Source organism: Aquarana catesbeiana, linkage group LG10 (assembly GCF_042186555.1).
Source record: "Aquarana catesbeiana isolate 2022-GZ linkage group LG10, ASM4218655v1, whole genome shotgun sequence".
In the NCBI taxonomy this organism is placed as follows: domain Eukaryota; kingdom Metazoa; phylum Chordata; class Amphibia; order Anura; family Ranidae; genus Aquarana; species Aquarana catesbeiana.
In genome coordinates, this window is record NC_133333.1 from 39796234 (window position 1) to 39822715 (window position 26482).

General features: G+C 44.7%; 1 protein-coding gene across 1 annotated transcript in view; it reads left to right on the plus strand.

Moving 5' to 3' along the window:
* The window catches only part of TMEM145 (transmembrane protein 145), a 198498-nt gene that overhangs the window by 42078 nt on the left and 129938 nt on the right, over positions 1-26482 (plus strand). The window lies entirely within an intron of this gene.

Below are 26482 nucleotides of genomic sequence, written 5' to 3' on the forward strand. Positions count from 1 at the left end.
TCAAAATAACTCAACACACAGCCATTAATGTCTAAACCGCTGGCAACAAAAGTGAGTACACCCCTAAGTGAAAATGTCCAAATTGGGTCCAATTAGCCATTTTCCCTCCCTGGTGTCATGTGACTCTGTGACTCGTTAGCATAGGTGTGCGCAGCCTCTTGCATTAGGGTGTGCACCCCAAAGCTCAAATACATATGCATGTGTATATGTACTGATGGTGTCAGTAGGGCAGTGGACAGTGTCAGTAGTTTTATTAGATTATTTTTTAAATTATTTTATTTTGTAACATTTTTTTTTGGGATGAAATATCAGTGGTCTAAACAGGGGGGAATATGCACCACACAAGGCGATTAGGGTGTGCCCAGGCACACCTGGCGCACCCTGTGTGCACGCCTTTGCTCGTTAGAGTTACAAGGTCTCAAGTGTGAATGGGGAGCAGGTGTGTTAAATTTGGTATTATTGGGCTATTATTGGAGAGGGGAGCTCCCTTTGCGATATACATTAACATTCTGGGATTGAGATGTGATTTTTTAGCCACCCAGGTCCGCCTCACTGTCTGATGTCCGGGAGCTGCGATGCGCTCTGGGTGCCCCCTCCCCTTCCCCCTCCCTTGGGGGGATGGGTGGGTGCCCACAGCGCATCAGCGCCACGCCCTCTACTCCACGTGTGACGGCGCACTTCAGCGTCATGACGCGCAGTAGTTTTTTCCACCTTAGCCGGCCAGCCGGGAAATTTGGGCGTCCTCCGTGGGCGGTCCTTATCGCCTGTGTCGGAGCCCCTCCCTGCATCGGCCGTGCCTGCGTGACGCTGGTGCGTGTCAACGTGCACGTGTGCGGATCGGTTATATCCGGCCTCCCCCACACAGTTTGGGTGCCTAGATTGAAGATTTCACTCCTCATTACAGGACTTGGTCCACTTTTCTGCCTGGGACAGATGTAAGCTATTGGCAGGTCATTCCACTCACTACCATGCTAGCCAGCCATTCCTTTCTACCAATTGGTTCTGGCATACTGGGATTGTTGGTCTTTCTCGGACCCCCTTTCATAATATTTTTTATGGCTATCTGGTTGTGGTCTATTCCTGCTTGTTTCCATTTCACCTTCTTAGTGGATGTCAATTACTTTCCACCACTCCTATCAGTATACCGTGATACACTGATTATTCATCCTCTTATTTTAGATTCTTCCTGGCAGTTCTTACTGGCACAACACCATGTTTCACCATGCAATCTGGCAACCCGTTATCTGTGTGTGTGGGGGTGGCTTGTGTGTATGGCCACTCCGCCACAGCGCTGCCTCGTTACCTCAGCTCCCGGTAAAGACTACCGTTCCGGCCCTGGCTCCTTGCTTTTCACACCTCCCAACTATAAATCCATGTGAGTACACAGGGTGGGCTCATCTGCCTTTCCCTGTCTATCAGTTACCATTAGATTAATTATATCTCAATACACTTTATAGATACTCTACAGCATCAGCCCCTGATGAGTGGTTTACATGAAACGCGTCGGGCAACTTGATGATGCAGACCCATGTTCGTATCACACCTTCAACCAAGAACATGTTTCATATCTATTTCAGTCATGGTTTTATTGTGTTCTTTTATACATTTGTTACTTTTTTCGCCTATGCTGCTGCAATGTACATATATGAATTCATTGAATGTATTTAATTATCAGTTGTGACCACCATGTGGTGCCAAGTCGTTATATATTTAATGTACCCTTGATGCCTATGTTACATACACACATATTATGGGTGTGTGAACAATTATGGATTGATATTCACTACAATGTCTCTCCTCAAGTGGTTGTGTAATTGTTATGTTTTATACATTTTTTATTTTCAATAAATATGCATTTTTTCATCAACTTACTCCCACGATGTCCATGACCTCATTTAAAGTCCCAACTCTCCCGTTTTTTACCTCGGCTGCTGCCGCCGCCATCCTCGGTAAGGGAATAAGGAAGTGAAGCCGTGTGGCTTCACTTCCTGGTTCCCTACTGCGCATGCGCGAGTCGTGCTGCAGGTCCTCTCAGGTCCCTGCTGTGTTCTGGGACCTGTGTGTCTCCCAGAATACAGCGGGGGGAGGACGGGGTAGGCGCCGGAAGTGGCATAGATCACGCAAGCACCGCGGTGATCTATGCCAGGAAGTGGGAGCAAATACCTGTATTAGACAGGTATCTGCTCCCTCCCCCCCCCTGAAAGGTGCCAAATGTGACACCGGAGGGGGGGGAGGAATCCAAAAAGTGGAAGTTCCATTTTTGGGTGGAACTCCACTTTGAAGTAAAAGTCTTGTTTTTTTTTTCTCTAAAAATGACAAACATGTCCATACTTACCTGCTCTGTGCAGTGGATTTGCACAGAGCAGCCCTGATCCTCCTCTTCTCGGGTCGTCCCTCTTCAGCGCTCCTGGCCCCTCCCTCCTGTTGAGTGCCCCCACAGCAAGCAGCTTGCTATGGGGGCACCCGAGCCGAGCTACAGCTCCGTGTGTCCATTTAGACATGGAGTCTGGGTTCGACCCCGCCCCCTCTCTCTTCTGTTTGGTAACTGACTTTGAATGACAGGAGCGGGAGCCAATGGCACCGCTGCTGTGTCTCAGCCAATCAGGAGGAGATTCCCGGAGGGCTGGGACATTTGTGGACATCACTGGACAGAGATGGGGCTCAGGTAAGTATTAGGGGGGCTGCTGCACACAGAAGGTTTTTTATCTTAATGCATAGAATGCGTTAACCACTTGCCAATCGCTGCACGCCGATATACATCGGCACAATGGCAGCGGTGGGCAAATGGGCGTACCTGTACGTCCCTTTTAAGAGGCGGGAAAAGCGTGCACGCACCCGCCGCGTACAGTGTGACCGTGCCCGCGGGACATCGAGTTTGCCGGTCTCCCGGCAATCATGTCACGGAGCCACAGAACGGGGAGATGCCTATGTAAACAAGGCTTTTCCCCGTTCTGCCTTGTGACATGACAGAGATCGCTGCTCTCTGTCATCGGGAGCAGTGATCGTTGTCATGTGAGTTGACGCCCCTCCCCCCACAGTTAGAATCACTCCCTAGGACACACTTAACCCCTTCATCGCTCCCTAGTGGTTAACCCCTTCCCTGCCAGTGTAATTTACACAGTAATCAGTGCATTTTTATAGCACTGATCGCTGTATAAATGACAATGGTCCTAAAATAGTGTCCGCCATAATGTCGCAGTCCCGATAAAAAATCGCAGATTGCCACCATTACTAATAAAAAAAGAAATGAATAATAAAAATGCCATAAATCTATCCCCTATTTTGTAGACGCACTTTTGCGCAAACCAATCAATATACGCTTATTGCGTTTTTTTTTTTTAACCAAAAATTTGTAGAAGAATACATATCGGCCTAAACTGAGGAAAAAAATTGTTTTTTTTTATATATTTTTGGGGGATATTTATTATAACAAAATTAAAAAATATTGGGTTTTTTTTTTTCAAAATTGACGATATTTTTTTGTTTATAGCGCAAAAAATAAAAACCGCAGAGGTGATCAAATACCACCAACAGAAAGCTCTATTTGTGGGAAAAAAAGGACGTCAATTTTGTTTGGGTGCAATGTCGCACGACCGCGCAATTGTCAGGTAAAGCGACGCAGTGCCAAGTCACAAAAAGTGCTCTGGTCGGGAAGGGGGTAAAATCTTCCGGGGCTGAAGCGGTTAAGATAAAAAAACTTTCTGTCTTTACTTTAAAACTGCTGTGTACAGGTAAGAAATCAGAGGTAATAATTACTTTTTGCAGAGTTGATGATTTCTCTTTACTATATTAAACCTGTCAGCAAATTGGAGCTACAAATGAAGTGTCCTTTTCTGTCCATTGAGAATATTGGGACTAATGTCCTCTTTATAAACAGACTCCATGCTCTAAGTAGGCCTGCAAATATAGCAAAGGCAAATAATGAAATGTCATCCCGGTGTCTGGCACTAGCATAGTATAAAGCAAATGTTATGACATTTTAGTGACGGCCTCGGCTGTGCCTCTTACTATTAGCTTTGCATTCCTGAGATGAAAAAGCGTTTTAAGAAAAAGAATTGAGAGGTTCTAGTCTATAAATGGTCCCGCTGGAATTCTAAATATTGTTGGAATAGTAGCTAAGCCCCATTATCTTGTATATACTTTCTGTGAAAACGTTCGATTCAGGAGTGACTGGCTGAATGGCTTGCCGTCCATCTCCGGGGAATTGTGGGAAAGAATGAAGTTAGCAGCTACGATTGTACAACTTCTTTAAAGACGAACGCCAGACACAAACACTTTCTTTTAAATCTTTTCTTTAATAGCCACAAATGATATAAATCCACTTTGCAAACCTAGATATTACCTTGTATAATTAGCAGTGACCTCATTGCTGGGCTGTACATAGCCTGTGCAGAGAGTGGAGCTATGGGAGGGGCTCAGCAGGCTCCACCCACTACAGACTGACTGCAGGAGGGGCGGAGTCAAGACCTGTCATCCTGCACAGGGAGAGAGAGCAGCAGTGACCGGTCTTTATTACAGGAAGCTCATTTACAAAAGTAAAGTCTCACACTGGATTGCTGAACGGATCTGGAAGAAATACACAAAGCAAACCAAGATTCAAGGAAGAAACCACATGCCTCTTGTATTTAGACAATATTTGCTGAACCCAGAGTTAAGATTTAAAGGAGAAGTACCGCCAAAGCTCATTTAGCGGTACTTCTCCTGTGGATCACAGGATTGCAGTTCATTCTGCACTTCTGTGACCCATTTTCAGCAGACAGCGGGCTGAAACCCGCTGTCGGCTGACATCACAGAGTCGGTCCAGGCTGGGGAAAGATTGCGACCATATGGTCGGGATCCGCCCACCAGCTCAGGCTCTCAGCGGCATATGGTCGGGATCCACCCACCAACTCAGGCTCTCAGCGGCATATGGTCGGGATCCACCCACCAGCTCAGGCTCTCAGCAGCATATGGTCGGGATCCACCCACCGGCTCAGGCTCTCAGCAGCATATGGTCGGGATCCACCCACCGGCTCAGGCTCTCAGCAGCATATGGTCGGGATCCACCCACCGGCTCAGGCTTTCAGCGAACCGCTGAGAGCCTGAGCTGGCCGCTCCCTCCACGTCCTAGCACTCCAGTGAGCACTGGAGGGGCAGAGCAGAAAGCCAATGACTGACAGTCACCAGCTCTCTGCTCAGGGAGCTCTGAGAACCGAGCAATCAGGGGTGTTTGATCACTTGGTTCTCAGTCTTAGAGCCGGCAGATCAGATCAGACAGATGATGCTGCATCCACCTAGGTAAGTATGATCCCCCCCCCAAAAAAAAACATTCTCATACTTCTCTTTTAAAGCTGAACAATGTGCAAACAGTTACAAGCCCATGTGAATTGCGTGTAGGAGCGCTATTTACCTGCCAAAGGATTTGTGTTGATGTCCATCCAGTCCTGAGATTTACACAGACCTGGCGGATAGCACAGCCAGCCTGGAAACCTGGTTTTCCCTGCTGCAGGTAAAGCTGAACTCCAGGCATGATCTTTATTGCATACTTACATTGGTCCAGTTTGGAAACCACAGGTAATAAATACTATTCACAGACTTGATGATTTAAAGTGTTACTAAACCCACAACAGTAAGATCAGTCTATATATGCAGTAAAGCATGGTTGTTATACTCACTGTGGAACCTAAGGGGTTAATCCTCCACATTGTGTAAAAAGGCTGTTTGATCCTGTCTTCTCTGATCCTCCCCTTCTTTTACTGTCCCCAATCCATCTGCTGATAGAACAAAGCCTTGGAGACACTCTGCACATGCTCAGTTTGTGTGTATTGATAGAGAGGTTTTTTTTTTGGGAGGCTGCATGTGATTAGCACAGGGCCAACAAGCACTGTCCAGACAGAAAGTCAGGGGTCCTGCAGCCTCATAGGACAGTCAAAGGAGAATGAATATTCCTCCTACAAGCTTTAACCAGACACTGATAAAAGTCACAAGACTGCTATATACTGCTGATGAGAAAAGGTATTTAGCAGTTTATATTTACTAAAATATTTGCATTTTCATGTTCTGTATACTGTAGTAGACCAGATATAGTGAATGCAGGGTCCTGGGTTTAAGAGCCCTTTCACACTGACAGCGCGGGGGCGCCGGCAGTAAAGCGTTGCTAGTTTTAGCGGCACTTTACCGCCGTTTTAGAGGCGCTTTTCGGCTGCTAGTGGGGCTCTTTTAACCCCCACTAGCGGCCGAATAAAGACTTAAAATTGCCCGCAAAGTGCTGCTTCGGCGGTGCTGCCCATTGATTTCAATGGGCAGGGGCGCTTTAGGAGCCGTTGTCCTGTTTGACCATTCTTCCAGCAGCGTATTTGTGAGGTCAGGCACTGATGTTGGACGAGAAGGCCTGACTTTCAGTCTCCGCTTGTGTTTTTTTTTTTCAATGAATACAGTGGGGTTGATTTACTAAAGGCAAATAGACTGTGCCCTTTGCAGTTGCACTCTGCTAGGGAAGTTGCTCCAGAGCTTGGTAAACGAGGTAAAGCTTCACTTTGCAAAGAATACCCAATCACATGTAAGAAAAATAAAAAAAACTGCATTTTTGCTTGCACGTGATTGGATGATGGAAGTCAGCAGAGCTCCCGATCATTTACTAAGCTCTGGAGCAACTGTTCTTGCAGAGTGCAGCTACACTTTGCAAAGTTAATTATAAAAGGAAGGGAATAATGGCGCTGCTTACAACAAATATTTGAAAATTGTGTATAATTATAACTGTGGTGTCATATACAAATGATTTTTTTTTTTAATATAAAATATGCATGAATATCCCAAATCTCCTTATATCATAACTAAAAGTAAAAACAAATCTGAAAAAATTATGAACTTTTGTCTGTTGTATCCAGTATATGATACCCGAAAAAATTCCTTAATAAATCAAGTAACTTAAAACGTTAAAGTCGAGCCGGCCTCGAATAAAACCCGTAGCTTCCGGGACTAAGCGTATTGCGGTGACGTCAGTGCGTCGCTACTCCTCCCTATGCGTTTCGTCATACAACCTGCTCGACTTTTTTAACATTTTACCTCATCTGCTTAACTGTAAGTGTTCATATGTCTTTTGCTATTTGAATAAATGTGAAGGTTTTACACTATGTGAGCCTTTGTTGTTTTATGGGGACTCTATTACCGGGGCTGATCTGACCTATATGTGGACCATCACTATTGAGGTCGAGGAGTTCAGTGTATACCACAGAGATCCTGGGCTGGGGTAATAGCCATCTGCTCAGTGTGGTCCCCTGTAATAAGGGACCACCGTGTTCTGGTAAGCGGCAGTGTTTGCTGTGGTGGAGGCATTTCCTATCTGTCACGTTTCTTGGGATCTTCAGGTTTATTTCGCTGTAGAAGAGTCACCAGTCACTTTGCACAGACTTTGTTTATTATATTTTTTGGATCCAATTTTGTGATGTATGATTGATTCTTTATGATCACTATCATTACACATGGACTTTGCCATTTAGTCACAGCAGCTGTTTAGTTTTTTATATAGTCCAATATTCTTTCACAGTCATTAATAATTTAGGTGTCAACATTTACCTCATTTACATTGTAACTACGTTTTTCAGATACTGTTGTCCTTTTTCACTGAAGGTTTTTCATTGGTACATTGGTGTTTTGTACCCTTATTTAGAGAATATTTATTCATTTTTAATCACAATTTCACTTGTTGTGGTACACTATCCGCTTATATTGTGAGTGTATGGAATATTGCCTCATAGATTAATCAAGTTAGCGCAGCTCCCCCTTTGTTTTATTCATGTTGTATAACATTTTGAGCTGCAGCTTAGGTAATTTTAGTTAAATAGCGCAGTTTTTCCCTATAACATTCATGCATTGCATGAATCTATCTATGGTCGCCTCTGCCGCCCTCTATTCAGGTGTCCGGCCCCCTGTTGAGCACCGGGCACCTGAATTACAGCGGCGGGGTTTTTTTTGGAAGCTACTGATTAGAGCTGTGGGCTCTAATAGGCATCCTGATTAGAGCCGTAGGCTCTAATAGGCTTCCAAAATGGTAAACAGCGGGCGCAATGCTGTGCGTTCACTGTTTTACTCAGTGTTAAATTGTTTTCCTAACACTGACCCGCCTCTCAACCAATCAGGTGTTCGGGTCTGGTTAACTGTCACCTGATTGGCTGAAACAACAGGCACTGTGATTGGACGACTGATAGAGAGGACTGGAGACATCGAGGAGCGTGGACGTGGAGGACGCCACCGTGACCCTCTGAGAAACAGGTAAGTCCCGATTCCCGGGCGATGCACACTGGCAGTATTTGATGGGGCACAGTAGCGTCAATTGATGGGCACACTGGCAGCATTTGATGGGGCACAGTAGCGTCAATTGATGGGCACACTGGCAGCATTTGATGGGGCACAGTAGCGGCAATTGATGGGGCACAGTAGCGTCAATTGATGGGCACACTGGCAGCATTTGATGGGGCACAGTAGCGGAAATTGATGGGGCACAGTAGTGGCAATTGATAGGCACACTGGCAGCAATTGATGGGCACACTGGCAGCAATTGATGGGTACAGTAGCTGCGTTTAATGGCACAGTGGCTGCGTTTAATGGGTACAGTGGCTGCGCTTGATGGGTACAGTGGCTGCGTTTGATGGGCACAGTGGCTGCAATTGATGTTTTTTTTTTCAGCTTGTTTGCGCCCCCCCAAAATTTTGAGCACCAGCCGCCACTGGTCTATTTGCCTTTAGTAAATCAACCCCAAAGTGCAGTAATACCTCGGATTGCGAGTAACGCGGTTAAAGAGCGTTTCACAATACGAGCTATTATTTTTAAAAAAATCCTGACTCGGTTTGCGAGCGTTGTCTCGCAAAACGAGCAGGATTCAAGCCTCTGCGGTGTGCAGTACCGCATTTGGTCAGAGGTGCTGGGGCGCTGGTGGAACTCGGAGCCGCTCTGAGCTGCTCGGATGCACTCAAAAACACTCGGAAACACTCGAAAACACTCCGTTTCTAAGTGTTTCCGAGTTTTTCCGAGCAGCTCCGAGCGGTTTCCGAGTGTTCCCGAGTGTCTCTGACGCCACCTCTGGCCACATTCGGTACTGCATACAATAGAAGTCACTGTGGAACAAATTATCTGAGTTTCCATTGACTTCTATGGGGAAACTCGCTTTGATTGACTTCTATGGGGAAACTCGCTTTGATATAATGCAAGGTACCACTGTATTCTCTTCTTGGATGAGGTGGTGATTGTGAAGTCACTGCCCCTTCTCTCCACCTCATCCAATCAGAGAATGCCTTGCATTCACTGCAAAAATACAAGGTATTCTCTGAATGGTGACAGTCCTGAGTGAGCACCCCCTTGTGGTCAGGGTGCATAGGGGAAAGCTCTTGGCACAGGACTCAAAAGATTGTGGTTATCACTTATGTAGCACCGACTACTACAATGATTATCAATTTCGCCAATGGGTCCTCGGGTGTGATGTAGTCAGGTGCTTGGCTAGAGACAGAGAGCCATTTAAGATACTGTGCTTCAGTACTTGGACCACAATTGCCAATGCAAGCCAGGTATAAAGAGAGAAAGCTGTATTTTCACAGGCTTGAAAACTGAGGGAATACTTCTTTAGATGGAGGAGACTAAGGTGTGCTCATCACTGCTGCTGTGTGCACTTCAACATCCTACAAGCCTGCTGTCATGTGCTGAAGACCAGAGTTACTGCAGGCAGATCCAGAAGTGAGATGACATCTGAACAGCGAGACTCTTGAAGCTGTATCTCTGGGACTGGTGGGAAGTCAATGCTCCCATTAGCCTGTTGCTGCTAGCAGAGACTGAGCATATAGGGACTCGCCATCTAACTATCAGCATTGTTTATGGCAGTGGTTTGGCACTTCCTAACCCTTGGCTCTATTATGTGGCAGCCCAATTGCAACATCTAATTGGCACCGTGTCCCCCATCCCTGATGGACCCTCGGCCCACCTTATGCTTATAGGCACTAACGTGGAATCCATTCCAGAGGGCTTGGAGGCTCAATTTGTTCCAGAAGCCTAATAAGCAAATGCCCACCTATGCCCTCCTTTGAAAAGTGTGGAACAAGTCTAAGCAACTACAACTAGTAACAGGATTTACTGTATATAGCCGTATTTGGGGTAACAAAACCTACACGGAGCTTGCCAAACTTCAGCAGGAGCTCAGATGGCGAGCTCTGGGGGTGACCCATCTAGCACACATATTCCAAAATGGTAGGCTGCTGTCTTTTCCAGAACTGCATTGCAGGCTTTCCTTGCCTTCCACCATGCTCTACTACTATCTACAGTTAACACCATCCCTCAAACTCATCCAAAACAGAGCTTCTTCTCCTACACGCAAACCGAAATACTAAAACCAAGACCCCGTGGACACCTCCCACCATCTCTGGACAGACTATCCCCCAAAGCACCAAAGCCAAAAGTCTCTGAGTCATCTTTGACTCAGAAATGTCAATGGATGCACAAATAGGATCAGTAGTCAGCGGATCTCACCATCTTCACCGCCTGCTACGTAGACTCATCCCCTTCATTCCAGAAGAAGACAAAGCAGCAGTAGTTGGAACAATCATTAATTCCCGACTCGACTACACGAACTCCCTCTACATAGGACTACCTAAATATCAGATTGCATGCCTACAACTCATCCAAAACACGGCAGCAAGACTGGTAACAGGAAAAAAAACCCTGGGAATCCATCTCTCCGTCCCTGAGGAGCCTACATTGGCTAACCGTAAAGAATTGGATCACATTCAAGACCCTCTGCCTTGCCCACAAAAGCATACAAGGAAACACCCCTCAATACCTATGCGAGAAAATAAAACACTACACACCTAATCGCAATGTTCGATCAGCAAACCAAAACCTCCTCCTCATTCCCAAGTCCCACTACAAATCAAAGGGAGACCGAAGATTCGCAGTCCAAGGAACGCTCTACCAATTAACATCCGCTTGGAAGAAAACCATCAGGCCTTCAGAAAAAAACTTAAGACCTACCTCTTCTAAGGAGCTGGATGACACAGGACGGATAAGCGCCGTGAGGCGATTCAGTTCGCATTGCAGCACTATACAAGTCTTTCATTCATTAATTTATTCATTCACCATGCAGTTAGAGCCCAGAGGGAAGCAGTAGAATGGGCGCAATCGCTCACCCCTATCTTCCATCTATTGCAATCTGTTACTGAAACTAAAAGTTGTATCTCTCAATGCTATCATATGCTCCTAATGGAATACTTAAAGGCCTACCAGGGTGGTATCTCAGTGGGAGGAGGTTCTGGGCTCACTAAGAGGCAATCAATGGGAGGAAGCTTTTCAGTCGGCTAACATATGATCTCTCAATGTATCTCAGAAAGTGTCTCAAGTATATATCCTGCTTATGCCGCGTACACACGATCAGACTTTATGGCATTCTTGATCCGGCGTACCGGATTTAGTCAGACAATTCGATCCATGTGTGGGCTCCAGCGGACTTTGTTTTATCAAAAGTTCGACAGACTTAGATTTGAAACATGTTTCAAATCTATCCGACGAACTCGAGTCCGGTCGAAAAGTCTGCTTGTCTGTATGCTAGTCCGACGGACAAAAACCGACGCTAGGGCAGCTATTGGCTACTGGCTATTAACTTCCTTGTTTTAGTCCGGTCGTACGTCATCACTTACTAATCCGTCGGACTTTGGTTGATCGTGTGTAGGCAAGTCCATTCATTCAGAAAGTCCGTCGTAAAGTCCGTCGAAAAGCCCGCCGAGCAAAGTCTGCCATAAAGTCCGGTCGTGTGTACGCGGCATTAGAGTACACTACACACCCGTGAAACTCCATAGAATGGGTAGACTTTCTGATCCATTGTGTGGCAAATGTAGACGGATGCCTGAGGACCTCATCCATCTCCTCTGGCGATGCCCAAAACTCCATCGATATTGGAGCGGGGTTCTCTCCATGCTCAACAGAGTTTTTCAAACTAATGTTCCTTTGAACCCAATTCAATGTCTGCTAGGTATTCTCAAAGAGGTGATCCTAGAGGAGATGATGAGAGTGGCTTTCTCTAGGGCTTTATTTCAAGCTAGGAAAGTCCTTCTCATTGGATGGAAATCTGCTACCCCACCATCAGTTAAAACTTGGGTGACCCATATGGGGAACACCCTTCTCCTGGAAAGATAAAGAAATACCTTGGTTTGCGAGCATAATTCATTCCAGAAGCATGCTTGTAATCCAAAGCACTCATATATCAAAGAAAATTTCCCATAAGAAATAATGGAAACTCAGATAATTTGTTCCACAACCATTTATTCATATAAAAATGATCAAAATATGAGCAAAAGCTCATATTAATACTGTACTGTAACTCTGTGTTGAAAAAAAAAAAGAAGAATCACAGTTTTAATGTAAAAAAAAAAGAGTTTGGAGCTCATCCATGTAAAGCCGCTAGTATATTGCAGTAAAGCTGCTGGTGTACAGTATACAGCGCTATATGTGGCCAGCGGTTCAGGGGTGATGGTGGCTCCCAGCGCTTCCTGGAGAACTTGGGGACACACAGGACATGTTGACATCACTTCCGGGGTGCTCCGAACGCACGTTACGCCCGCCCCACCCAGCTGGGAGTGTCTCTGGGTGCCTCTGACAGCTTTACTATACATATACACAGCGGCTTTACATGGATAAACACCAGACTCCTTGACATTGTAAGTGTAATTCTTTTGTTTCTATAGTAAAACTACTGCTCGTATATCAAGATAAAATCTAAAAAAAATGTTGCTCGTATTTCAAAACGCTTGTATACCGTAATACCGTAAACCAAGGTATTACTATACATATATCAACATAGAGGGGCGATTGGGTAAATTTAAAAGACTCTGGGCCCAATGGCTTGATACTCCCAGGCTGATGCCTAGAGAACTGGTGTTAATGAGACTTTTGCAATGCCCTGCAGATTGATTGTTTTGTTTCTGGAGTCTTTTTATATTTCGATCCCCTGGCCACATTGTATAGCTTCATTTTCATATACTTATAATGACCAAGGGACTTTTTATTTTTTGATCCCATTGATTGTTTATGATGTAGTAGTGCTACATGAACTCTTACACAACTACATGTATATTGTTTCTAGCGATGTATCAGCTCACTGGATTGTCTGTATATTTTGTTTATTTTCAATATCACCTTTTCTGATTAAAAAAAACTACCAGCATTGTTTACTATATGCAGACCTTACAGAGACTGTGTACTCATGTGTACCACCGTAAAGACTGGGCCCCAAAACTAGCCAGCCGAAAAACTAGGACTTAAGGCTGGTCAGTACCTCTTTAGGAAGTCTTAAATTTCAACTGCCATTTATATAGTGTGCTCTCTAAAGTGGATATAGCCTACCTTTTAAAAAGGAGTTATCACAGTATTGATTATCATTGCTGTTACTGTTTTCTACTGCCGTTACCTATGGCTGATTTTGTGGATTACAGGGCTTACTTTGTACAAGCAATAGTGGGAGCAGTCGTCTTTGGGATAAGGCACAATTTTTTCTGTGTCCTTGTTGAGGTGATTGCCCATTACTTCCAAGAGGAAATGAGGGAAAATCTCATCAATAAGGAGTCAGACAGCAACAAAATCCAGACATAGGCTTTCATCCTTTTCTAATGGTTAGGTATCCCCTTATGAAAAAACATCTATGACATTATTATGGCCAACAAAATGATCCCATTTCCAATTGAATTCAGTCAGTTTAACTACCTCCCGCCCGCCGTATAGACAAAGGATGGTGGGACTACGTGATATGACATTGCCCCAGTCTCACCGTGATGTGTCACTGGGACATGGCGTGACTCCGATCTCGGTAAAGAGCCGATGATGTGCCTCATTACCCATGTGATCAGCTGTGTCCAATCACATCTAATCACAAGGAAATGCCAGTTGCCGGCTCTCCTTGCCTCACACTGACAGAGTCAGATCGGCAACATTTCCTCACAGGGAGACTTGTACAGATAATCAGGGCACTGATCATCAGTACCCTAATTATCAGTCAGCCCCAACAGTGCCCAGCAGTGATGCCAGTTTGTGCCCTTCAGTGATGCCACTTTGTGCACATCAGTGATGCCAATGGGCGGCACAGTGGTGTAGTGGGTAGCACTCTCACCTAGCAGTAAAAAGGGTCACTGGTTCGAATCCGTTTGCATGTTCTCCCTGTACCTGCGTGGGTTTCCTCCGGGTACTCCGGTTTCCTCCCACACTCCAAAGACATGCTGGTAGGTTAATTGGCTTCTGTCTAAATTGGCCCTAGTATATGAATGTGAGTTAGGGACCTAGATTGTAAGCTCCTTGAGGGTAGGGACTGATGTGAATGTACAATGTATATGTAAAGCGCTGCGTAAATTGACGGTGCTATATAAGTACCTTAAATAATAATAATAATAATTTGTGCCCATCAGTGAGGCCAATCTGTGCCCATCAGTGATGCAAGTCAGTGCTGCCTTTCAGTGCCCAGCTCATCAGTGCTGCCTTTCAGTGCCCAGCTCATCAGTGCCGCCCATCAGTGCCACCTATCCATGGCACCTATCATTTCCCATAAGTGCCGACTATCAGTGCCCTTCAGTGTCACCTATCAGTGCCCATTAGTGCTGCATATTAGTGCCTCCTTATCAGTGCCACCTCATCAGTGCCCATCAGTGCTGCCTATCAGTGCCCATCAGTGCAGCCTATCAGTGCCAGCTCATCAGTGAAGGAGAAAAATTACTTATTTACACATTTCAAAATTTTTGGTCTTTGTTTTTTTCTTAGCAAAAAATAAAAAAACCCCTATGATAATAAAATACCACCAAAAGAAAGCTCTATTTGTGTGAAAAAAATGATAAAAATGTCATTAGGGTACAGCATTGTATGACTGGGTAATTGTCATTCAAAGTGTGACAGCGTTGAAAGCTGAAAATTGGCCTGAACAGGAAGGGGGTAAAAGTGCCCTGTATTGAAGTGGTTAAACCAGCTAACTACATTCCAGGTACATCAGAACAAAAGATGTTCAATGTCTTAAAATGTGTTTTCTTTGTAAAGCAGCCACAACCTGAGTAGAACAACCTCTCCCCGGCCAGTACACTGCAGAGAGGGACCCTTGTCTGCGTGGAAGCAGTGGTCTCTCTGCTGAGGTCTGACACAGTCCCTGCTGGATCAGACCTATAGCTCTGCATTCAGCAAATCTCCCTGCTGATTGGAGAGCTCTGGCTCTGACTCAGCAGGGGGCAAAGAGATCACTGCTTGCCCACAGAGAGAAAGGGTCCTACTGTACAATATGCTGGCAGGGGACAGGCTTTTCTACTCTATTTTTGTTTTGATGCACCTGGAATGCATTTAGTTGATTTAAACTAAAATGCGACTTTTGAAATGCAGTTCAATTGGACTTTAATCATTCCCCTTGAAATCTTACCAGAATACCTTTTCCCTATAGGAGGACCTGTGTCCTATTTCTTTATGGTGATCCAGGCAGCGATAGCCATACTTCAACATATGATGGAGTTGGCTTTTGGAAGGCAGTCATTGTGTGTTGTGACTGAGATACTACACACGCTGTTCTGTCAGCACTTACTTATTTATGATGATGGCCAGATTGTTGGCGATCAAAAGTTAATTAGGACACACCATCTGCTTGGTGGGTAGTAGGTAATATGAGTCTCTTACTGGAGGCTGATCAAATAACTGAAGCTGTCTCTCCATATTCCTTTTGTGTTTGTGTTTTATGTTTGAGATTTTTTTTTTCATTTTCATTTTAAGTGCAGCTACCGCATGTCTCTCAATTTCAGATTTGGATTCTCATAAGTTTTATTGGCAAGACCAAATATATTCTAGCAATGCAGATCATAGTTATGAGTTGATGTTATGGGAAGACCATAAAGACAGACAAAATATTGTATCGGCTAAAGGGTGGGTGTACGCTTTTTTATTCCTCTGCTCTGCCTTTTTCCTTCTTTTTTATTTTTTTCTCTCTCTCTCTCTCTTTTTTGCTCTCTCCTGTCCTTTCTCTCTGGAGCTGATGCATTAAAACTGGAGAAAATTCAACACTGATAAAGAGGCCCATAACATCTCTTTATCCTACTTTGAAAGCTCTAGACTTTGTTCTAATTTCCCTTTTAAAGAGGAAGTAAACCCTGATGGGCTTTACTTCCTCTTTTGTTCCCTGCAAGCATAATATACTAGCCCATCATGTGCCACTTACCTGCAAACGAAGCCCGCGATGTCCCTGCTGGTGGCCGCGTCCATCTTCACCCCTCTTCCTTCTGGGGCCCTGGACCCCGGGTCTGACTGGCCGGAATCGCGTGACGCCACACCCGTGCATGCACGCAGGAGCTGACGGTCACGGCACAAGCCCTGTAAAAAGGCGCGATCGTGCTCTTTCTTCTGTGCGCATGCGCCAATGACGTTGGCGCAAGCGTATATGCCAAATATCTCCTAAACCGTGCAGGTTTAGGAGCTATTTCCAGTACCTTTATATAGGCTTACCTGTAGGTAAAAGTGGTATGTAAGGGTTTACAACCACTTTAAGTGGTAACATCAAGCCAATAAATATTAGGAGTTCATATCCCTGCTACTCTTTCTAAACTGTTGGATCTAAACTACACACCCTTGCTCTCCCTCATTCACATCTGTCTTAAGCCATACTATCACATTATGAAATACTTAACTTAGAACAAAGCCCTCCGAGCAGCGCCTGCTCACCGATGTGACGGCTGACATCTTGCCTTGGTATTTCCTCTGGGTTTGTGGGCTCCAGCACTGTAAGTGCCCGATGCCCCGATGATGTTCATTCCACCAATGCGTGGCGGGAGCTGGACTTTCAGAGCACATGCGGCGATGATGTCATGTCCAAGTTTATGAGATATTCACAGTACGTATCTACTGTATAGGTAAGCCTTATTGTAAGCTTACCTGTAGGTACAAGTGGTGTAACAGAATATACAACCACTTTATGATGGACATAATGCCCAAATTGCTAAAAACGTTTAAAACAGTTCCAATAGCTCCCCCTTCAGGGTTCTTTTCTCATGTGAACACGCTTATAGGTAACTACATCTGGCAGCACAAAAAATCCAGGATTCATCACTCCATGCTCTTCTTACCTAAATCTAGAGGTGGTGTGGCTCTACCTCACATACTCTAGATGCCATAAAGAATCCTGTTTTCTCAGAATCCTTAATTGGTACCATAGCCGAGACTCTAAATTATGGACGGTCCTGGAAAATGACCTGCTTACTCCTAACATCACATCCTTATTATGGACAGACCCAAAAGACAGACCACATGTAGACGCCCTACCCCTTCTGGTGATTTCTACACTCCCTACATGGGACTCTTATGTAGGGAAAGGTTTATTCACATTAAGACCTAGCCCACTCTCACCTCTTTTTGAGGCTCTTGCATTTCCTCCTACTCTTCATCAATCTTGATTTCTTCTTTGGAAAACGGAAAACAAACCACTCCATTATCATACCATGTGGAACGGTACATTGCTTTCACTGTCACAGCTGTTGGGGTCCTGTCATAACCAAGCTAGAGCGTGGCTGGAATATTTCCAACTCTGACCACTCACTGATTTTGAGTGTTTGCTCTCCCAGTCTGATAGGCCAGAACACCCCCTGTCTCACTTATACCAAGTTTTGTTGAAGACCTCACTACCGCATGCCCCAATGTTCATTACTAAATGGGAACAAGAACTTAATATTCCGGTCCCAGATAGCAAGCAATTGCCCTGCAAGTTTGAAAATGACTTGCTAAGCTATTGCTAGACTTTGCATGACTCCATGTCAACTTTCTTCGCAAACATTCTGCAAGTTTGCTGCAAGTTCTGGTTCGGTTATGTTGTGCAATAGTCCTCCCACCACAGGGGTCACTGTGGCTGAATTTTCATGCTGTAGACTTGCAGAACTCTTGCTGTAGACTCACCACTGCAACTTTGCTCTAGCTAGAAACTCGCCACGCAGATTTGCTACAAATTGGAAAAGTGTCAACTAGCAAGTGTATAACAAGTTAACAGACTTACAATTAAACACTGCCACAAATTTGTGGCAAGCTATCCTTGCTATATGGGGTGATAACTTTGACTGGGACAAAATACTGACATTCACTTATAAGACTTTCACATCTTCTAGCGCAGGAGTCTCCAAACTTTCTTAACAAAGGGCCAGTTTACTGTCCTTCAAACTTTAGGGGGGCCGGACTGTGGCCAGTGGGAGAAGAAAACGTCTTGGCGTAAACAATGCCCCATCATTGGTATTGGGGGAGTAATAGAGCCCCATCATTGGTATCAATGGGAGGAATAGTGCCCCATCTTTGGTGTCAGTGGGAGGGATTGTGCCTAATCATTGGTGTAAGTGGGAGGAATAGTGCCCCATCATTGGTATCAATGTAAGGACTAGTGCCCCATCATTGGTTTCAATGCGAAGACTAGTGCCCCATCATTGGTGTCAGTGGTAAAAATAGAGCCCCATCATTGGCGTCAGTGGGAGGTATAGTGCCCCACCATTGGTGTCAGTAGGAGGAATAGTGCACCATCATTGGTGTCAGTCGGAGGAAAAATGTCCCATAATTGGTGTCAGTAGGAGGAATAGTGTCCCATCGTTAGTGTAAGTGGGAGGAATAGTGCCTCATTGTTGGTGTCAGTTGGAGGAATAGTGCCCCATCATTGGTATTAATGGGAAGCATAGTGTTCCATTGTTGGTGTCAGTGAGATGGCTAGTTCCCCATTGTCAGTGGCAGGAACTATGCCCCACTCTTGCTGACAGTGGGGGAAATGTTGCCCCAAGGGCCAGATTAAATCAAGCAAAGAGTCACATTCGGACCCCGGGTTCCTGTTTGGAGACCACTGTTCTAGAGCACAAGAGTGCAACTATAAAATCCCTGTTTTTTTCCTCTCCATTCCTTTTTTTCTGTCTCTCTTGACTTCTCATTCCCTGCTCTCTTTTTTTTATCTCCTCTCCTCTTCAACAATGTTCTTAATACAGTGGAACCTCGGATTACGAACATAGTCCATTCCAGGAGTATGCTCGTAATCCAAAGTACTCGCATATCAAAGCAAGTTTTCCCATTGAAGTCAATGGAAACAAAAATAATTTGTTCCGCATTGATTTCAATGGGATGCAATACCGCATGCGGTCAGAGGAGGGGGGTCACCAGAGAGCCTCGGAAATGGCCGAAAAGGCCCGAGGACACTTCAGCTGACCTCAGCAAACCTCGGAAAGACTTCCTACCTGAGATTTGCAAAGGTCAGCCGTGCTGTCCTCGGGCCTTTCTGTGCATTTCCGAACAGCGCCGATTGGCTGCGATCGGCTCTGCTCAGCTCCGGCGCCCCCCCCACCTCAGGCCAAAAGCAGTACTGCACACCGCTTTGGCCTGAATCATACTCATTTTGCGAGACAACACTTGCAAACCGAGTTACGATTTTTAAAAATACAGTGCTCGTATTGCGAAATGCTTGTTAACCGCGTTACTCGCAATCCGAGGTTCCACTGTACAACATGTTTATAAATTTTAACCCATTTAATCCCAAGACCATCCAGATTCCTACCAGTAATGAACTGGTGCTTTAGATCCCCAAAAACATGCTGACTTGTCTTTTTAATGTTTTAGGGACATTTACACCCTTCAAGTTCGCCTTAACAAGCACATCAATAATATTAGGAAGGGGTTCACCAAGCATTCGGTATCTAAGAACTATCTGACTGCCCACAATAGGGACCCCTCCAGGACTATTTTCTTAGGGATAGATAAATTCAGTCCCCACTGGAGGGAGTATCTCCAGACTTGAGATGGCGTGGATACACAAATTGAAGACTTATGTCCCCTATGGTTTAAATGTAGATGTGGATGTCAACGCTTTTATAGATAACTCTTGATTACCATCTCTCTATTTTACATTATGACCATATATATTGAATTGTGTTTGTTGGATTGATTAATGCTATGGTTACTTATGATGTAAACTTGGTTTGAATCTTGGGTGGCTATCCCCTGTTCACCCCATTGGCTCGTATGGTCCATTTGGATAACACCATCGGGGTTGAACTGTGACATGCCTGTCAACATGTTAATTTATATCTATACAGGAGATTATCCATTGTAGAAGATGGTTTTCGTTCCAATTTTCATCATATATATTGCTCTGATAAGGGTAAGCTATATGGTTATGGTGAGTTGGTACGAGATAGGTTTACATTTTGTTTCTGTTTCCACCCTTGTCTCTACATTTCTAATAAGGTACATTATGTTTTCCAGTATCATTTTAATGAGCTTCCACTGTGGAGGTTTTTGATCGATTTCGATGATATCGGCCAATTTGTCCACATGTCCTTAATGTGAGGTATCACATGATATACACTAATAGGGTACATTAGGTTTTTAAACATTATTGTTATGAACACTCATTGTGGAGATTTTCGATGAATTTCGACGGATCTGTCCGTATGGGCTACAATGTCCCCTTTGGGGTTTCACATCGTTAAAGTGAGGTGTTATATGATACACCTACTTTTTGATGTGGCCATTAAAGGAGATATCCTCTTCTTGGTGATATCGTGATGGGTAACTAGCCAATAAAATCACACCCACCTTTTTCATGCACAATTGAGATGACTGACCGATTTTGTTATAGTTGGTCTCCCTTTCCCCATGTGTGGCCTCTGATATTGACATACAAGTCGCTTGTTATCCACGGTGGCTATTGTTTAGCACCAACGTGGATGGCACACTACGATATTTTCATGTTTTGTGTGCCAATTTCTATATAAAGGTGGCTGTCTTAATATTATAGCTTTTAGTATAATTCATACTTATAGAGTATGTAAGTCATCTTTTGAGCCCATTTTTTGTGGTCCAAATGTGGTAGGTATGCTGGTTTAGCCGTAAGTGTTTTGATTGTTGCGCTCACTGTTAATCCTAGCGTTCCACTCTCTGTAGTGCTTCCAGTTTGGGTTTTAGTTTTTCCCTCATTCAAAATGGCGTTTTTAGCATCAGCCACCTGAGATTCAGAACGAGGCTTGGTTGTATTTGTTTACTATATTAAAGTGGTTGTAAACCCAAAAAAAAAAAACCTGCAAGACAAAGACATACTTACCTTAGATCGAAGCCCCCGCAGCGGTCCTCGTTCACCACTACAGCCGACACCATCGCTACCGGAGTTACTTCCAGGTATTGCGGGCTCCGGCGCTGTGTTCGGCCAGAGTCGGTAACGGTACAGTCTAAGTGAAGCAACGGCACGTATGCGCCGTTGCTTCAGTGTGCATGTTCCGATGACGTTGGCGCATGCAAATACAGGGGATATCTCCTAAACCGTTGAAACCTTATTATAGGCTTACCTGTAGCAAAAAGTGTGTTGTAAGGGTTTACAACCACTTTAAGTGGTGCGTCAGTACGCGGCCCATGCCCCAGGACGACATCAGATTTGTGACGAAACACGTCGGGAGGAGGGACGTGCTGACGTCACCGCGTTGTTTACGTTCCCTTTGCACAGGCATTTGTATTGTTGCCAACTGACCGCATTTTTTATTGTAACCGTTTATTGAATTGGTATACGCTTTGCAAGCGATACTGTTTTTTAATGTTCGAATAAACAACCATCTGGTTTTACCTATGGCAATTTTCTCTGCCCTTTCTTTTTGAGCTGCCATCGCCTCATCACTACTTGTACCGTGTATGGGTCCATAAGCTGTACCTCCAACTACTTTCTTGACCAAACAGCTTACTACTCCATCTGACCAGACCAAACATCCGCAGTCTTTGGAGGAAAAGGCCCTGGCTGGGTATTAGCCACAAGTGTCTAACCTTGTGCAGCTGGTAAGTGTGCACTTTGCGTGCTGGTGGATTCACTGTGTTCATATTATAAAGTCACAAGATTTTCACTGAATCTTTGGCGTCTGGTCTGTTCTTCATTGAAGGAACCACTAAAATCTTCAAAAGCCATTGGAGGGCTTTACATAAGTCACATGCTTCACTGTTTGGGACGCTTCACCTTTTATAATTATTTTTCAATCACTGTTCATTTATTCATTTCTTGGTTTGTGTTTACATATTTGGTTAACAGCGGGGGTGCCGGTGCTCGTGACCGGCGATCACGATGACCGCCGCCCATGAGCAATCGCGGGCACGAGAGGAAGAACAGGGACGTGTGTGTGTAAACACAAACATCCCAGTTCTGTGAGGAGAGAGAGATTGTGAGTTCCTACGAGCTGGGAACCACGATCTCTCATCTCCTATAGTCAGTCCCATCCCCCACAGTTAGAACACACAGTCAGGGAACACAGTTAACCCCTTGATCGCCCCCTAGTGTTAACCCCTTCCCTGCCAGTAATTAGTAACATTTATACAGTAATCAGTGCATTTTTATAGCTGATCGCTGTATAATTGTCAGTCGACCCAAAAATGTGTCAAAAGTGTCCGATGTGTCCGCAATAATGTTGCAGTCTCAATAAAAATCGCAGATCGCCGCCATTACTAGTAAAAAAAAAAAAATAATAATAAAAATGCTGTAAATCTATCCCCTATTTTGTAGATGCTATAACTTTTGCACAAACCAATCAATATACGCTTATTGCAAATTTTTTTTTTACCAAAAATATGTAGAAGAATACATTTTGGCCTAAACTGAGAAAAAATGGGCTTTTTAAAAAAAACAAATGGGGATATTTATTACAGCAAAAAGTACAAAATATTGGGGGTTATTTACTAAAAGCAAATCCACTTTGCACTACAAGTGCACTTGGAAGTGCAGTCGCTGTAGATCCGAGGGGGACATGCGAGGAAAATAAAAAACAGCATTTTTGCTTGCACATGATTGGATGATAAAATCAGCAGAGCTTCCCCTCATTTCAGATCTTCCCCTCAGATCTACAGTGACTGCATTCCAAGTGCACTTGTAGTGCAAAGTGGATTTGCCTTTAGTAAATGACCCCCATTGTGGTTTTTTTTTCAAAATTTTCGCTCTTTTTCTGTTTATAACGCAAAAAATAAAAATGGCAGAGGTGATCAAATACCACCAAAAGAAAGCTCTATTTGTGGGAGATAAAAGGACGTCAGTTTTGTTTGGGAACAGCGTCGCATGACTGCGCAATTGTCAGTTAAAGCGACGCAGTGCCGCATCGCAAAGAATGGCCTGGTCATTGAGCAGCCAAATCTTCCGGGGGCTGAAGTGGTTAAGGTCGCAGCTTATTTTTTTTATCTGTTGTTATTTGTGTGTATTTCACTTTGAGTTGCTGCTATAATTGTTAGGTTTGTTTCCAGCGCAGTTCTCTTTTTTTACATTTTACAGCAGCCTGGTCCGCTGCTTTAAATACACACATGCATTATTGCGCATATTTTATTTTGTGTTAGTGTTCGTCGTGTTAGGGCAGCGCGTTCATTACAGTGGACTGTGCCCAATACACCACAATGGACCAAAAATCACACATGTACCATTTTTAGGGGCACATCAAAACGGCAGGGCATGGTAGTGTGTGTTGCCATACATTGCAGAGCAATGCAACAAGAGGTTGGGGTGCCATTCAGAGCAATTCACACCATCGCATCCTGCCATTATATATCATGTAATAACGCACGTTGCTGGGGTGTCGGCTTCCTCCTGATGAAATAGTGTTGTGGCCTTTGGTCTGACGCTGTTGTGCTTTTTCTGTAGCCATTCTCTTTCTTCCCCGTCTCCTCCTCCCATCTTTTGCTCCCTCTCCCTGCTCCCCCCCTAACCCCCTACTTCTGCCATCACTCCCCCTTTATCTATTTCTCTGCCCCCCCACTCCTCCTCGTCGTTCCCTCTGCTTTTCCTGTCAATTCTCTCTCTTTCTTTCCCTCGCCCCTCCTCGCTCTCCCTCGCTCTCGTCTCTATATCGAGATGGAATAAACTATGCAATGCAGTATTTTACTTTGTTCACCAACCCCAGCATGCAGCAATTGAAATGTCACTTGTGATAAATGCAATGAAATGTACATAGAGAGTGGGGAGAAATGGGGCAGAGCTTATAATGTCATTGCAATGGCTGCATTCTATCTTTTATATTGGATAACCATTAGACTCATCCTTTGTTTCTACATTCGCATACTTAGAAATTCCGAGAGCTCAGATGTAACTATGAAAATGAAACATCAATGAAGATGGAATGGAGGGCTATGGGGAGCGATAAGATGCTGTACCAACAATTGCTGAGACCTTACCGTGGACCTGGCATGAAATGAATCTCCTTTTATAATTATCATTACATTCACCGTGTAGATGAGGGATTGCCCCCGTTCTCTGGGTATGACATGCGATGGCAAAAGCTGTTACATTAACCACTTACCTACTGGGCACTTTCACCCCCCTTCCTGCCCAGGCCATTTTTTTAGCTTTCAGCGCTGTCGCACTTTGAATGACAATTGCGCGGTCATGCTACGTTGTACCCATATAAAATTTTTATAATTTTCTTCACACAAATAGAGCTTTAATTTGGTGGCATTTAATCACTTCTGAGTTTTTTAATTTTTACAAAAAAAAAAGACCGAAATATAAAAAAAAAAAAGGTTTTTCTTAGTTTCTATCAGAAAATCTTGTAAATAAGTAATTGTTATCCTTCACTGATGTGCGCTGATGAGGCGGCACTGATGGGCACTGATAGGTGGCACTGATAGGCTGCACTTATGGGGACTGATGAGGAGGCACTAATATGCCGCACTTATGGGCACTGATAGGTGGCACTGATGAGCACTGATAGGTGGCACTGATGGGTGGCACTGGTGGGCACTGATAGGTGGCACTGGTTGGCACTGATAGGTGGCATGGACAGGCGGCACTGATGGGTTGCACTGGTGGGCATTGATGGGTGGCACTGATGGGCAACAATGATGGGCAGCACTGATAGGCGGCACTGATAGCCAGCATTGAAAGGCATTACTAATGGGCACTTATTGGTGGCACTGGTGGGCACTGATTGCTGGCACTGGTGGGCACTGATTGCCTGCACTCATGGGCACTGATAGGTGGCACTGATGAGCACTGATTGCTGGCACTGGTGAGCAATGATAGGCGGCACTGATTGCTGGCAGTGGTGGGCACCGATTACTGGCACTCATGGCGCTTTATTGTAATCAGGGCACTGATGATCAGTGTCCTGATTACATGTCTCGATGTCCCCTGCGAGGAGATGCCGCTGATCATCTCTCCTCGCCACACACTCTGTCAGTGTGAGGCAATGAGAGCCGATTGCCGACATTTCTGTGTTTACATGTGACCGGCTGAGATTGGTCAGAGCCAATCACATGGTTAAAGAGCCGCGGCTCTTTACAGAGATCGGGGTCACGCCATGTCCTAGCAACACGGAACGGCCGCGATCGCTGCGAAGTGCGCCCCCGTGGGAGTGGCTGTTCAGGTGCGCCGTCATGTGACGTCCACCCAGAATGAGAGCCGCACCATCCCACCGTCATTTAAAGGTGGCCAGGCGGCAAGCAGTTAAACTGCATGTGATTACCCAGAGCCAGTCTGAAACCAATGAATCAGAATAAGTTCAGATCAGGGTGGGCCAAAGTCCAGAAGACTACCTAGGCTAAGTTTACACTTATTTGCAAAATGGAGTGCATACTTGACTTGCAGGCAACACGCGTTGCTCTTTATCAAATGTGCCGGGTTGCCATTCATTCTTAATGTCACCCCCACCTATCAGAAAAAGTGTTGCGATTCATGCAGCGCGTTTTTTTAAAAAAAAGGTTGGGGACTTCTTTCCCCATGTTTCTTATGCCCCGTACACACGGTCAGATTTTCCGACGGAAAATGTGTGATAGGACCTTGTTGTCGGAAATTCTGACCATGTGTAGGCTCCATCACACATTTTCCATCGGATTTTCCAACACACAAAGTTTGAGAGCAGGCTATAAAAATTTTCCGACAACAAAATCCATTGTCGGAAATTCCGATCGTGTGTACACAAATCCGACGCACAAAGTGCCACGCATGCTCAGAATAAATAAAGAGATGAAAGCTATTGGCCACTGCCCCGTTTATAGTCCCGACGTACGTGTTTTACGTCACCGCGTTCAGAACGATCGGATTTTCCGACAACTTTGTGTGACCGTGTGTATGCAAGACAAGTTTAAGCCAACATCTGTCGGAAAAAATCCTAGGATTTTGTTGTCGGAATGTCCGAACAAAGTCTGACCGTGTGTACGGGGCATTACAGTTACATACAAATGAATAGGCTGCTGTACAAGTGACGTGTGTGCACAGACCTGCGCGCATAAGTGTGAGCCCCGACTTAATGTGTTACTAAACCCAGGACCCTGCATTCCCTATATCTGCTCTCCCACAGTACACAGAACATGGAAATGCAATTATTTTAGTAAATATAAACTGCTAAATACCTTTTCTCATCAGCAGTATATAGCAGTCTTGTACCTTCTATCAGTTCCTAGTAAAGCTTGTAGAAGAAGTTTTCATTCTCCCCTGATCCTCTATCTGGACAGTGCTGATTGGCCCTGTGCTGATCACATGCACCCTCACAAGAAAAAAAAA